Source organism: Hippopotamus amphibius, chromosome 11 (assembly GCF_030028045.1).
Source record: "Hippopotamus amphibius kiboko isolate mHipAmp2 chromosome 11, mHipAmp2.hap2, whole genome shotgun sequence".
In the NCBI taxonomy this organism is placed as follows: Eukaryota; Metazoa; Chordata; class Mammalia; order Artiodactyla; family Hippopotamidae; genus Hippopotamus; species Hippopotamus amphibius.
Genome location: NC_080196.1, coordinates 6,752,432 through 6,764,496, shown reverse-complemented (window position 1 = coordinate 6,764,496; position 12,065 = coordinate 6,752,432). Strand labels below are relative to the sequence as shown.

Sequence of the window (12,065 nt, the reverse complement as noted above, 5' to 3'; positions counted from 1 at the left end):
AGAAACATGAACCTTTAATCCCCATGCCTAATCTCATTTAATAACTGTTCAGTATTCTCATTAAATTTGATATTTAGCTATTACCTAAAATCATCACCCTTGCACCACACCAGTATTTGGCGAGTAAATACTCACACACCTATGTTAACCCCTGTGGGAACAGTTGTCACCGATAATACGCTCCTCCCTAACGGGGACTTTTCTTCCTCTACAGGTGACGGTTGATGCCGGCAGTGTCTGCATAGTTGGCACGGGTGCTGTTTGCCTTTGAGCCTCTGGGACTCACCCTGCGACTGCTGAAGCAAAAGCTGCCTGGGCAGTCTGGCAGCTGCAAATCTACTCTTCATGAAATGTTGGACTTGCAGCTACACAGAGCACTGTGAGGTTTTTAATAAAAGATTGACTTGGTAAATTCTATTTCCATTCTGACTCCAATAAATAATCCAGGTAAAGACAGGAGTTCTTTTTGCATGTGTGTGTATGTGCCTGTGTGTGTTTGCGGGGGGAGGGGGGTTGTTTTGTGTTTTGTTTTCTTTTTGTTTTAAATTCTGTGCCCAGACTGGTGTCTTTGCAGCACTTTCCCTGGATCTGAGGGGGAGAAATAATCCACACATTGGTCCATGTCCATGACCGAGAGGCAGAGAATTTCTTCAGGATTAATGACTGGACTTTGTTCCATATTCAAGCAACAAAGCTCTGCTAGTGATTCATCCCAAGAAAATGGCCTGATACTTATTATTGATTTTTCAAGCTGAGAAAAAGTACATACCTCCCATGATTTACTTATAGATGCAAAGGTTCCATTTATTCTTATTGGTAGCAACAATGATATGCTCTCAGGGTGCTCTTGTGACACGTATTCCTTGCCCTTCAGGTCCTTTATGCAGAATGAGAAGAGGAAGTACACTGATTTGCATTGACTTCCCAGGGGGGTTCTACAGGCAACGGGATTTTTTTCACATCTCTGAGGGTAGAACAAGATCTCACTGAGAATGGAATGTCTAAGGAATTACTGCCTGGTACGTTGGCCAATCAGATTTCCTGAATAATTGCTCAACATTCCTCTTGCCTTATTACATTGTGTATCATTTTAATTTCCTCCAGGTAATCATATGACGGATCTCTCATGCACATAAGGCGCTTGTTTTCTCCTGTGCAACAGCTGTAAACAAAGGACTACATGCTCAAGAGAAGAAAACAAAAATGGAAGAGTCAAAACAAACTAAACAAGCTTAATTTGTTTGAACATATTTTGTGCCCTTCATCATCCCCCGTGGTTTCCTGTTGTGAAATGATGCATTTTGTTTTCAAAATTACAAACTTGAGATTCAAAAGAAGGCATTTCTTACTATGAGGTCACATTCCAAGCATATTATCCTATGTCTATGTCTTATGTGTGGCTTTTGCCAGAAGAAAGACCCACTTTGTGTGCTTTTCTATTTTAGGGCCCTGTGATGGCTGAGCCATCTCGAGATTCTTTTCAGAGAGTTTGCTACTTGCCGAAATGCAGTGAAATATGCTGCCAATCAGCCAGTCATTCTGTCTATAGAATACAAGTTAAATTTTGTGACTTATAATTTTCCCACGAGTTTGGCTTTTGAGCTTAAAAGTGTCGACTATTTAGGATCTCTTAAAGGATCATTGTTTTATTTAGGACACAGAGGGTTTCTTGAAATGGGAAGAAATAGGCAATAGCTGTTCAACTCAGGAAAGTCATCTTCCAAAAGAAGAAGGAGCACAGATTGAGATCTCCTTTCATAATTATAACAGCAGCCTTAGCTAATAGTTATGAGTACTTATGAGGTGCCAAGGATGATTCTAAGAACTTTGCATTTATTAATTAGTACTTGTAAAACAAATCTGCATTTTTCATTATCCGACCTAAAAATATGGATTTCAATTCCACTTTTTATCAAGGATTAATAAGACTAAACTTTCTCCTTGAAACAAGTTCGATGAATGAGTAATGACTACATAGTCTTCTATTTTTACATTTCATGTAGAACATAAGTAATTGTTGTCACTTATGAGATGTAGAGTTTTTTAATTTTACATAAAATAAACAGTTATGAATCATTTTCAATTAGGAGTGTTGTAAAAACTCCCTTTAAAACTCAGAGAATAGTGCAGAGAAAGACAGTTGCCCATAATTCTCTGGTTTTAAGCATTGGCTTTGGTGTAGTAAAGCTGGGTTCAGGCCCCAGTTCTGTTACATTGTGTGACCGTCAGCAAATAATTAGCCTCTTTAAGCCTCCGTTCTGGATCTGCAAAATGAATAAAATAGCACCAACTACTGAGCCTTCCTCTGAGCTGTAAGTCAGTTTTAAAGTATGAGCAGAAGGTGGAACATTCTAGATGCTCAATAAAGCTACTTTCCTTATTGTTATTGAAATATGAACACAGTGGCATTTTCGGTTTTACCTTTATCTATGTCACGGGGTACATATAACTTGGAATCCTAATGTTTTCTTCGTGTTCTGTATTTCCAAACCAAAGTTTTCAAATTTCTGAAAGTGACTATTTTACATTTTGAACTACAAAGATAAGACCACTCACCTCAGATTCTCTTTTGGGCGCTGGAATACTAGTTTGAAAGTTGTCTTCCTTGGAGCATCTTGGTTCTTTCCAGGCAGTTGGGGGCAGGTGGTTGGACATCATCGATGCAGGTTTTGGGTTTGGGTGTTCCCTGCAAGGGTTCTATTTCTTTTAATTTTACCTTTGGTGACATGAGTTAGTATCCCAAGTCCCACTAAGCATTATTGCATTTCTTTGCAACAAAATAGTCTAGTAGAAGAAGGACAGGCTGTAAAGTCAGCAAAACCTGGGTTGGCACTGTGGTTTGCTTGCTTCCAGGTCAATGGACTTGGGGGAACCACCTGCTTTCTCAGTGTGTCAGTTTCCTCATCTACAGAATGAAGTTACTAAAACTCACATTTTAGGGCTGGTGTAAGAATGGCAGGAAGCAATTATATAAAGTTCTTGGCATTCCTTCACTGTACACCAAAATCACAATTATTTACAAAGTCTTTTTGTTATAGTTATACATGCATATAAATGTATACATACATATATAAACACACATGTATTTGTAAATATAAAACAGAAACAAGAGACAACATTACTTTTCAAGGCACTGGATGCATGGCTTTTCAGGCTCAAAAACATAAAGAGACACGACCTATGAAAGAATGACTTTGCTAAATGAAATTTTCTGTGGATCAAACTGAACGATATTGATTCAGTCAAGCATGGCAGAGCCCCCTGAAATAATGAACCTTTCAAAGTTACACATTTATTCAAAACTTATATTTAATTGGAAACATAAAACATCCAAAAAGCTCTAAGTAACTTGTCCCTCTCTATTAGCTGTGTGTATCTATCGATTATCAGACTTTATCAGTTCTGTTCCAAAGGCGCATCTTGGTGGTCTCTGAATAAGAGGTATATTTTCTTTATAGTATCAATGTCTAGTTAAAGTTCAATTGCTTGTTAGTTCCATTTGTACAACAGATGGTAATTATTTCAGATAATACAATGCTGCGTATGTAAGATTAACAAGCTTGAAGTTCCAAGTTGAAAGTAAGAAATTTGATTCGTTTGTCAAAAGGCATAAGCTCTTTGAGTTTATATGAGAGTGAGTATCATGAAATACAGTGGTTTTCAATGGGGAATTGCCATCCCTGGGACATGTAGGATATGTGTGGGGTCATTGCTGGTTGTCACAATGATTAGAGGGTACTGGTAGCATTGAGTGAGCAGAAGCCAGAGACTTAGTTATCACTACATGGTGTGGTTCAGTCCTGCCCCAAAAGGAACTGCCTGTGTATCACACGACTTCTGGTAGCCTTGCTGGAAATTCACATAGATAGACATCTGTTCATCTGAACCTAGAGGCTAGCTCAGGTAACATGTGAACAAAAGCCTATTGTTGTTTTCTCTTATGTTTTTTAACTCAGTTTTAATCTACATTGAACATTCTAGGAATACAACTGCCGCATAAGTTGAGATATGATGTCACTTTGCTTCTCTTGGAAAATTACCATAACTTGTTCACCATTTTAGAAAATCACACCCCTTTGACCGCAGTACTACCCTTCATCATTCAGTCATGAGTACAGACCGTCTGTATCATTTACATTTGAAGCTGTGGCATTCAGGGCACTTCAGCTGTAAGCATCTGACTTCTTTGTAACGTCTTCTAATATTGTTGTGTCCGAGTATTTATATAATAAAATGCGTGTTATTTTACTGTAAAATACTTTCTCTTTATTACACCTTTATATTAAACTTTTAGCTTTGTACTAAATATTTCACTGCATTTTTAGGCAGCTTATATTATCTGTGAATTTCATTTCAGGATGATAAGAGAGGAATTACAAAACAGCCATTTTTAAATCGAGTGCTAAGTCAGGCGGGGCTGCCAGCTGCTCATGCAGTCTATATGCAGCTCTAGAGTGAGTGACGTTCCTGGGTTCCAATTCAGTTTTGCCATCTAGTAGCTACATGACCTTAGGCAGTTCCCTTAACAGGCAGAGCTACAATAACTCACCTGCAGAAGAAGATCAATGAAAGAACTTGCCTTACGTATTGTGGAAAAGATTGCATGAGTTTCTCCGAGTGAGGCTTGACGTCATGTCAGTGCTCAATGGACGCCACCTGTGACTGCGTTCATCGTGGGAATCTTCGCTTACTATAGCCTGAGATGAATAACACTGCTCACTTTTTCTTCATCATTTTGTTTGTGTGGATTTTTTTTGCTTCAAGATGATCTCTATCATGTAGCCTCCTTGAGGCCATGGTCAAGAACATGATGGAGATAATGACCTCCATGCAGGCTGCTGGGTATTTTTCCAATTCCAATCTTTCATCATCCTGTTAGGAGCTATGTGGTCATATTTTGGGGGAAAATGACTGCTTGGGATGCCATCTTGAGAGCTCTCTGAAGAGTGGGAAGAGTGCATATGAAAAGAACAGTTAAGGGGAAGATATCCTACGAGATCTAGTGGCTGCCTGAACCAAGGCGGTGGTTGTGGAGACATAGGGAGGAGTATACTTTCATAAGAGATACTTAGAAGTAGCAAATACAAGTGCCAGGACTTTGTAATAGATTAACTTATGATGTCATCTGAGGTAGTGGGGAGTGTCCAGTTTGACACCAAATTTCTATTTGTAAATCTGGCTGAATAGGGAATCCTTAAAAGTATTAATATGAATGAATTGGAACAAATTAAACTGGCAACTATAAATATGGCTTCATAGGACCATGTGGCGAATAAATAAGCTTAAAAATATAAAGCTGTTATTAGTATACTATTTCGCACCAATCAGCATTCACTAAATGGTAGCTATTATTATTATTAAGTAATAACAATAATAGATAACAGGTAATAATTTACAAAAATTCAAAACAATCTCAAGAGTTGAGAATTTATCTGGTTCACTAACTTTCTCTGAATGTTTCTCTTCCTCACCAGAAAGAACATGACGAATGCTTGCCTACTTTCCTGAACTCAGACTAAGAGAAGGGTGATTTTACTTTACAACTGATGCATTTATTAAATGATTTATATATCTATCTGCCATTCTTACCAAGTACAGTAAGAAAATAAATTATTTTTTAATCCAGATTTTTTCAGAAGTTCTTGTCTTTTTAAAAAAAAAAATTAAGCATCATGTTTATTCGAACTTGGCACTAAAAGAGAAACACACTTTCAAAGAATTATTTTCCCTCAAAAACTCTCTGTGCATGACATTGCAGGTGGGGCTGACATGGCTGGATAGAAGACTAATAAATACTTCCTGATTTTAATTGCTTACAATCCTCTTGCTAACGGAATCTCTTACCCTCCTTATCATTGGTTATCTTTTCTTTTAATTTGCATATAAGTCTCAAGTTATACAGTAATTATTACTCTAAAGAATCAGGAGGAAGAAGAAATCATTATGGAGAGCAGTAGACAGGGAGGCTTTATGGAGCCACTAGACTTTGGTTTGACCCTGAAAGTTACCTAAGACTTAAATATACGAAGATAACTGAAGACAGCATTCTGTTTGGCAAACAGGAGAAAGACATCACTATATATAGAGCATTCCTTTTGCTAGGAAGTCTGGCCATGCTAGTGTTTACATCTGGAAGGGGACCAGTGCGTGGGGACGGGAACTGGGGATAAAAGCACTTATTAGTTACCTTGGTGATTTGAGGAAAGAAACTTTCTAGAAAACACACAATAAATTTCTTCTTAATGCCTTCCAGTATTTAAGGGGGACCCTATGGTATCCTGAGCCCCACCCACCAACCCTATGTCTATTGTCATTACCAGAGTTTAGTTATTCACAGATACTGTGGCTCAGGCCAATGTCATCCACTTTTTTCTGTGCACTATTATTTAGCACCTGCCAAATATTAAAACCTACGTTAATCATGCTAAGCTCCTTCCCACTAGAAGCTCACCATCTAAAATAGGAGGCAGATGCATGACGGTTTAATGTCGTGGCATAACCATTATGAGTATAGGAGGATATAAAGAGCAAACCCTCCTAGCTACTCAAGAATGTGCCAGGAAGACTTCATGGAGGAAGTGAAGTCCCATCCCCTGGGAATGCAAGGAGATATATAACACAGTGGGAAAGCAATTTAGTATTTTTGATTGCTAGAACATAAAGTATATTTATGGAAAGAGAAAAAGATAAAGCTGCTTTAATCTAACATGGGCATTGTGATTTCTTTTAACAGCTTTATTGAGATATACTTGACATGCTATACACTAGTATATTTAAAATACATAATTGTTGGGGAGTTCCCTGGTTGCCTAGTGGTTAGGATCCCAGTGGTTAGGGCCACTGCCATGGCCCAGGTTCAATCCCTGGTCAGGGAACTGAAATCCCACAAGCTGCACGGTGTAGCAAGAAAAAACAAAAACAAAAAAAACCCCCATAACTCCACAACTGTTAAGTTTTGACACATCTATACTAGTGAAACCAACCTCACAAATTAGTGAACATATCCACCAGCCCCCAGCGTTTCATCAAATCCCTCTGTGAGCACTTTCCCTCAGCCCTCCTTATCTCCCATCACCAAGCACTGCTTTATATCACTGCAAGTTAGTTTCCATTTTTTAGGGTTCTACAAAAATTGTGTCATGCAGTATACTCATTTGTTTGCACAAATACTTTGAAATCTAGCCACTTTATTGCAGGTACCAATCATCCATTCCTTTTCAGTGCTGAGCAGTGCTCTGTGTGTAACACAACTTGTTTATTCACTCATCTGATGGACGTTTCATTTTTTTTTTCCAGCTTTGGCTTATTGCAATAAAGCGACTATGATCTCCTAAGTATAAGTCTCTGTGTGCATATATATCTCTTTTCTCTTGAGTAAATATCTAGACGTAGAAGGGCTGTCGTGAGGAAAGTGTACACTTAACGTATTAAAAAGCTGACAAACTGCCATGGTAGGCCCACCATTTTTCTTTCCCACTAGAGGTGAACAGGGTTCCATCTTCCACGTCATTGCCAATGGTTAGCAAAGTCCACCTTCTTGCTTCTAATTCTTCTAATATGAGTGTAGTGGCACCTTATTATGACACTAACTTGCATTCCTCACAATTAATGACATTATCCTCTTTTCATGTGCTTATTGGCCACTCAAATGTCATCTTTGGTGAAGTGTTTGTTTGGATCTTTTGTCCATACTTTATAAGGATGTCTTTTTCTTTTTGAGTTTGAATCTTCTTTCCATATTTTAGATACAAGTTTTATATCAGATAGATGATCTACAAATATTTTCTCCCAGTTTGTGGCTTGTCTTTCTTCTTTTAATAGTGTCTTTCAAAGAGCAAAGTTTTTAATTTTGTTGAATTCCAATTTTGTCAACTTCTTCCTTTTCCATGGTAGTCATATTTTTGGTGTCATAGCTAAGAAATCCTTAAATGAGGATCTCTGGGAATAGGACCCAGGCATTATTATTTTTAAAATCTCCCCAAGTAATTCCAATGTGTAGCCAAGTTTGGGAACCAGTGTGGCATGTCAGTGCTTCTCAGACTTTAAATATGAATTCAACTCATCTACAGATCTTAAAATGAAGGTTCTGATGCAGCGGGACTGACATAGGGCCTGAGATTCTGCACTTACAACAGCAACAACAACAACAACCAAAACATAAAGCTGATGAGGCAGGCAGAAGCCAGACAAAGGAGAATTGTGAGTACCATCTTAAGGAATTTAGGAATTTTAGTTTGATTATTTTGGCATTGAGAAGCCATTGAAGGGTGTACAGTAAGTGAATAGCATGACTGTGTCTGGGTTTAGAAAGATCATTCTAGTAGCAAATAAGGAAAGACTGGTAAAAGATGAGACTTGAATCAGGGACCATTTGGGCATATATTCTGTAATTCAAGAGAGAAATGAAGAGTATGAAGTGAACATCTCAAATAAAGGGGCTGGATGTGAAAGGCATTTAAGACAATTGTGTCATTGACTGAATATGAAGGTGAGGGGAAGGATGAAGCCTAGAATAGCTTTGGACCCTGGATGATTTGAGGTGTTATCACATTTTTCAATATAAGAGGAGCAGTGTTGGGATTGGGGCTTCACTGGCTGACGCAGATGTTGAATTCAGACCTATTAAGGTTGAGGAGCCTCTGAACCATTCAGGAGTAGGTATTCAATAGACCATTGGTTAAAGGGGTCTTGAGTTCACGAGAAAGACGTGAATGGGAAGCCTGTATTTGGGGATTAGCAGGTGTAAGCATGGTTGATGCCATCTGAGGGGATGTTATTGCCCATTGAAGATATAGAACATGAAAATCAAAACAGACCTAAATGTGACCACTTTGGAGGTCACTAATGTCAAGCTTCAGTGGGATGAGGGGCAGAAGCCTGAGTACAGTGGATTGAAGGGTGAAGGAGAGCCTCTGTCTTCAGGGTCCTTACTGATCACCTTGCAGGGTAATTATCAGGTTATAAGTGCCGATTGCCTGCTATACGGTCCTGAGCACCCGGGACTGTCTTTCCAGAGTGCCAGTTGGGAACGACTCCTTTCCCCCATCCCTCTGGCTGCTGGAAGCACTGTGGGATGTAAAGTATAGGACCAACTGTCACATACTCCAAATCAAAGGTGAAGGAGGAAAAGAACCTCCATGAGCACGTCTCCCGAAGGCACAGTGCAGAAATGCTCTTTCTGAAGCTTGTTTTTTAAGACTTTTCCGTGTGATGACCTTGGCCTTCTGGCTCAGGGTCAGAACAATATTCTTGTAGGAAAAGGGTTGACCCAGATTTCAGAAGTGTCTCCCCCACCAGGCTTATTTCCACAGCCACACTTCTTCTATCTTTCAAAGAGCGTGCCCTACCCTAACGTGGACTTGAACGCTGGGTTTGAAAGATCAAGGGCAGCCCTCAAGCCACACCAAACACAATCTGAAACATTCCTATTTTGTTTTGATTGTTGAGACAAATCCTGAATTGCCATGTGGATGTAAATGCTAGTATCACGGGAGAAATAGGTCTCCAAGTTGATAATTTAGACTAAGCACACAGCGGGTTTCTAGATTGCTTCTTCCTCTTTATTTTCCCCTCCTAGTATATGTTGTCTTTGTAGCTTTTAAGGCAATGTCTGAGAGTAAGTAGGTCGTTTCATTTAGTCTTGGTAAGGTGAGGGCAAAGTTTCTGAGTATTTCGTCACTATATTCCAGCCTGTCAAAGCGTGTGTAAACTGAGCACTGAGGCGACTGTGAAAAGGGGGCTGTGAATCTTTAAAGGAAACTGCAAGGGAAACCCTAACCTCTCTTAATTTACATATGGTGACATTTTGCAGAAATATTGAAACATTAGCAGTGACATAATGAAATTCTGCCTATCAGCCATGGAAGGAATAATGTTACTGTAAAGGTAACCCGGCCACAGTTTGTTATCAAGAAAATATTCTTGCCAAGAAACATATATTTAGTGAGGCATGATAAGGAGGGACTTTTTCCCCTGTTTATATTTTCTCTCCTGGGCTATCCATCTTCCTCTACAGATTTACTGCGTGATCACTCCCTTCACATGCTAATTATGTGCAGGTCTGGTGAATTTGTTAGTGGTGACACTTCTGGGACCCAGTGGGACTGCAACTCATTATGTGGCAATGTCCAGATATATCAGATATTATTAGCTGTCATTAATCTGCTGTGGAAACACTGAGTGCTAAACTAGAAAGAGAGCAGAAAAGGGCATGCAAATGAAGTCTGAGAACGGCCTGAACCCCTAAAAGGTCAAAAGAGAAATCAGTCAGAGAGCGGCAGCAACCAGCAATGGACACCACTTTGCTCCTGATTTTTCATCCGAATAGCTAGCAAGGTGCACAGGCAGAAGGAGCCAAGAAGCATCCCTCAGCCATTTGTTATTTTAATACCCCTTGTGGCCATTTCACTGGCACTAACCTTTACTGTAATTATGTACAATTATCTGAACCTGCTATCTCATCGGAACCTCAGAGAAACACCAGAGGTAGGCATTTGACCATAGGGCATATTTCAGCTCCAATTTTGTACACTATTTCCTAGGACAATGAATTTTGAAATACAAAGCTTGTTGTTGTTGGTTTAGTTAGCATGGCCTTTGAACTCCTGGCTTAAACTGTTTCCTCCACTTGGAGGGTCTGGTCTGTATCTGCTCCCCACCCCACCCCATCTCTGCATGCCCAAATTATAATCGTTCCCTTAATGCTCAGCTAAAACCCATGTAATCTCACTATCATCTGAACTGCCATGAGACCTTTTCATATTTTAATGATATATAAACTCTATAACATATTCTCTATAGGTATCTTTTTATCTGTCTATCTATGCATCTACCTAGTTATCTAACTCCCATCAGTAGGTCATAAATCTTCAGAAGCTGAGAAAGTCAAAATCATCACATTTGGGGCTTTGAGTCTTAAGATGCTTTGGATCTATTAAGAATCATGCAAAATTAATTTTTATAAAAGGTACAGAAAATCACATATAGAAATGATTATATAACGGAAGTGTGCATCATATAGGTATGTATATATTTTACATATTCGACAGGTACTCATAAATGCACATGCATGCAGTAGAACACATAAAGAGAGCAGCAGCTTACATCGTACATTAAAATGCTTCATTTTCTCTACTTTCCTTCATTCTTTGTTGCTGTAAGAACTTATCTACTTCTTCTCTCTAATCCATTTTTCAGTGATTCCATAGTCTCTAAGCAATAGCCCACCCTCACAGCCTGAGAGTTGCTCAGAGCGCCAATTCAGATGCCTTCTATACTATTTAGTGTTCATTTTCTCTACACTTCACGTTGTTTATATTGTAAAGAAAGGCCTTGCAGGGATTCCTAGGATTGTGCTGAATATTTTAGTCCATCCGCTAAGCAACCTTTATGTTGCCAAGTTGTGAAGGACCCCAGAGCATTCGTAAATGTGAGTTGACTGAGGCTGTAATTTTTTCTTCATCAATGATTAGCTTCCTAGCGGGAGCAGACATCATTAGTACTCCACCCACATCTCTTGCATTTCACCCTCAAAGGCACTGGCAGACAGTCCTATTCAAGCCAGAGGCTTCCTGCATTCTCCTGCCCCAGAGCATTCTCTGGCTAAGGAAACAGCCAGAAGTTTCAGGGAGTTAAGTCCCAGGAGTAGCCCTCAACAAATGAGAGATGGGAGTTGGTGGATAAATACACCGGCTTCCCTGAGCTTCTGGGGTGTATCTAAGTTATGTTCTACTTAGTATCTGAAAGGGTCTCTGGTGGGACTAAGCTTAGTTCCCAATCATGATAACCCTCTTATTCTGATATCATTCCCTTCCTGACTTCTTCGCTATGTCTCCATGCTTCCTGTGACACCACTCAAAGAACTCTATGGACCAAAATCCTGACTTAGCATCTGAGATTGAGGGCACACAAACTGAAATAGCATCCTAGAAAGCCGACCCTCACGATGGCATTCTGGAATTGGATCACCCACTGATAGGGTGGTAGCAGTGTTTCATCCTGGAGATGAGTCAGGTGCTGAAAACTCTTGTGTCACAATGACTAGCTCTCTCACCCCTGTTGGAATA

General features: G+C 39.4%; 1 long non-coding RNA gene across 1 annotated transcript; it reads left to right on the top strand.

Moving 5' to 3' along the window:
• Positions 1-283: 283 nt before the first annotated feature.
• On the top strand, positions 284-4,239 carry LOC130831775 (uncharacterized). Its single transcript, XR_009048112.1, has 3 exons — positions 284-447; positions 875-1,019; positions 1,105-4,239. It is a non-coding gene; the product is annotated as an uncharacterized LOC130831775 (long non-coding RNA).
• The last annotated feature ends 7,826 nt before the right edge of the window (positions 4,240-12,065 follow it).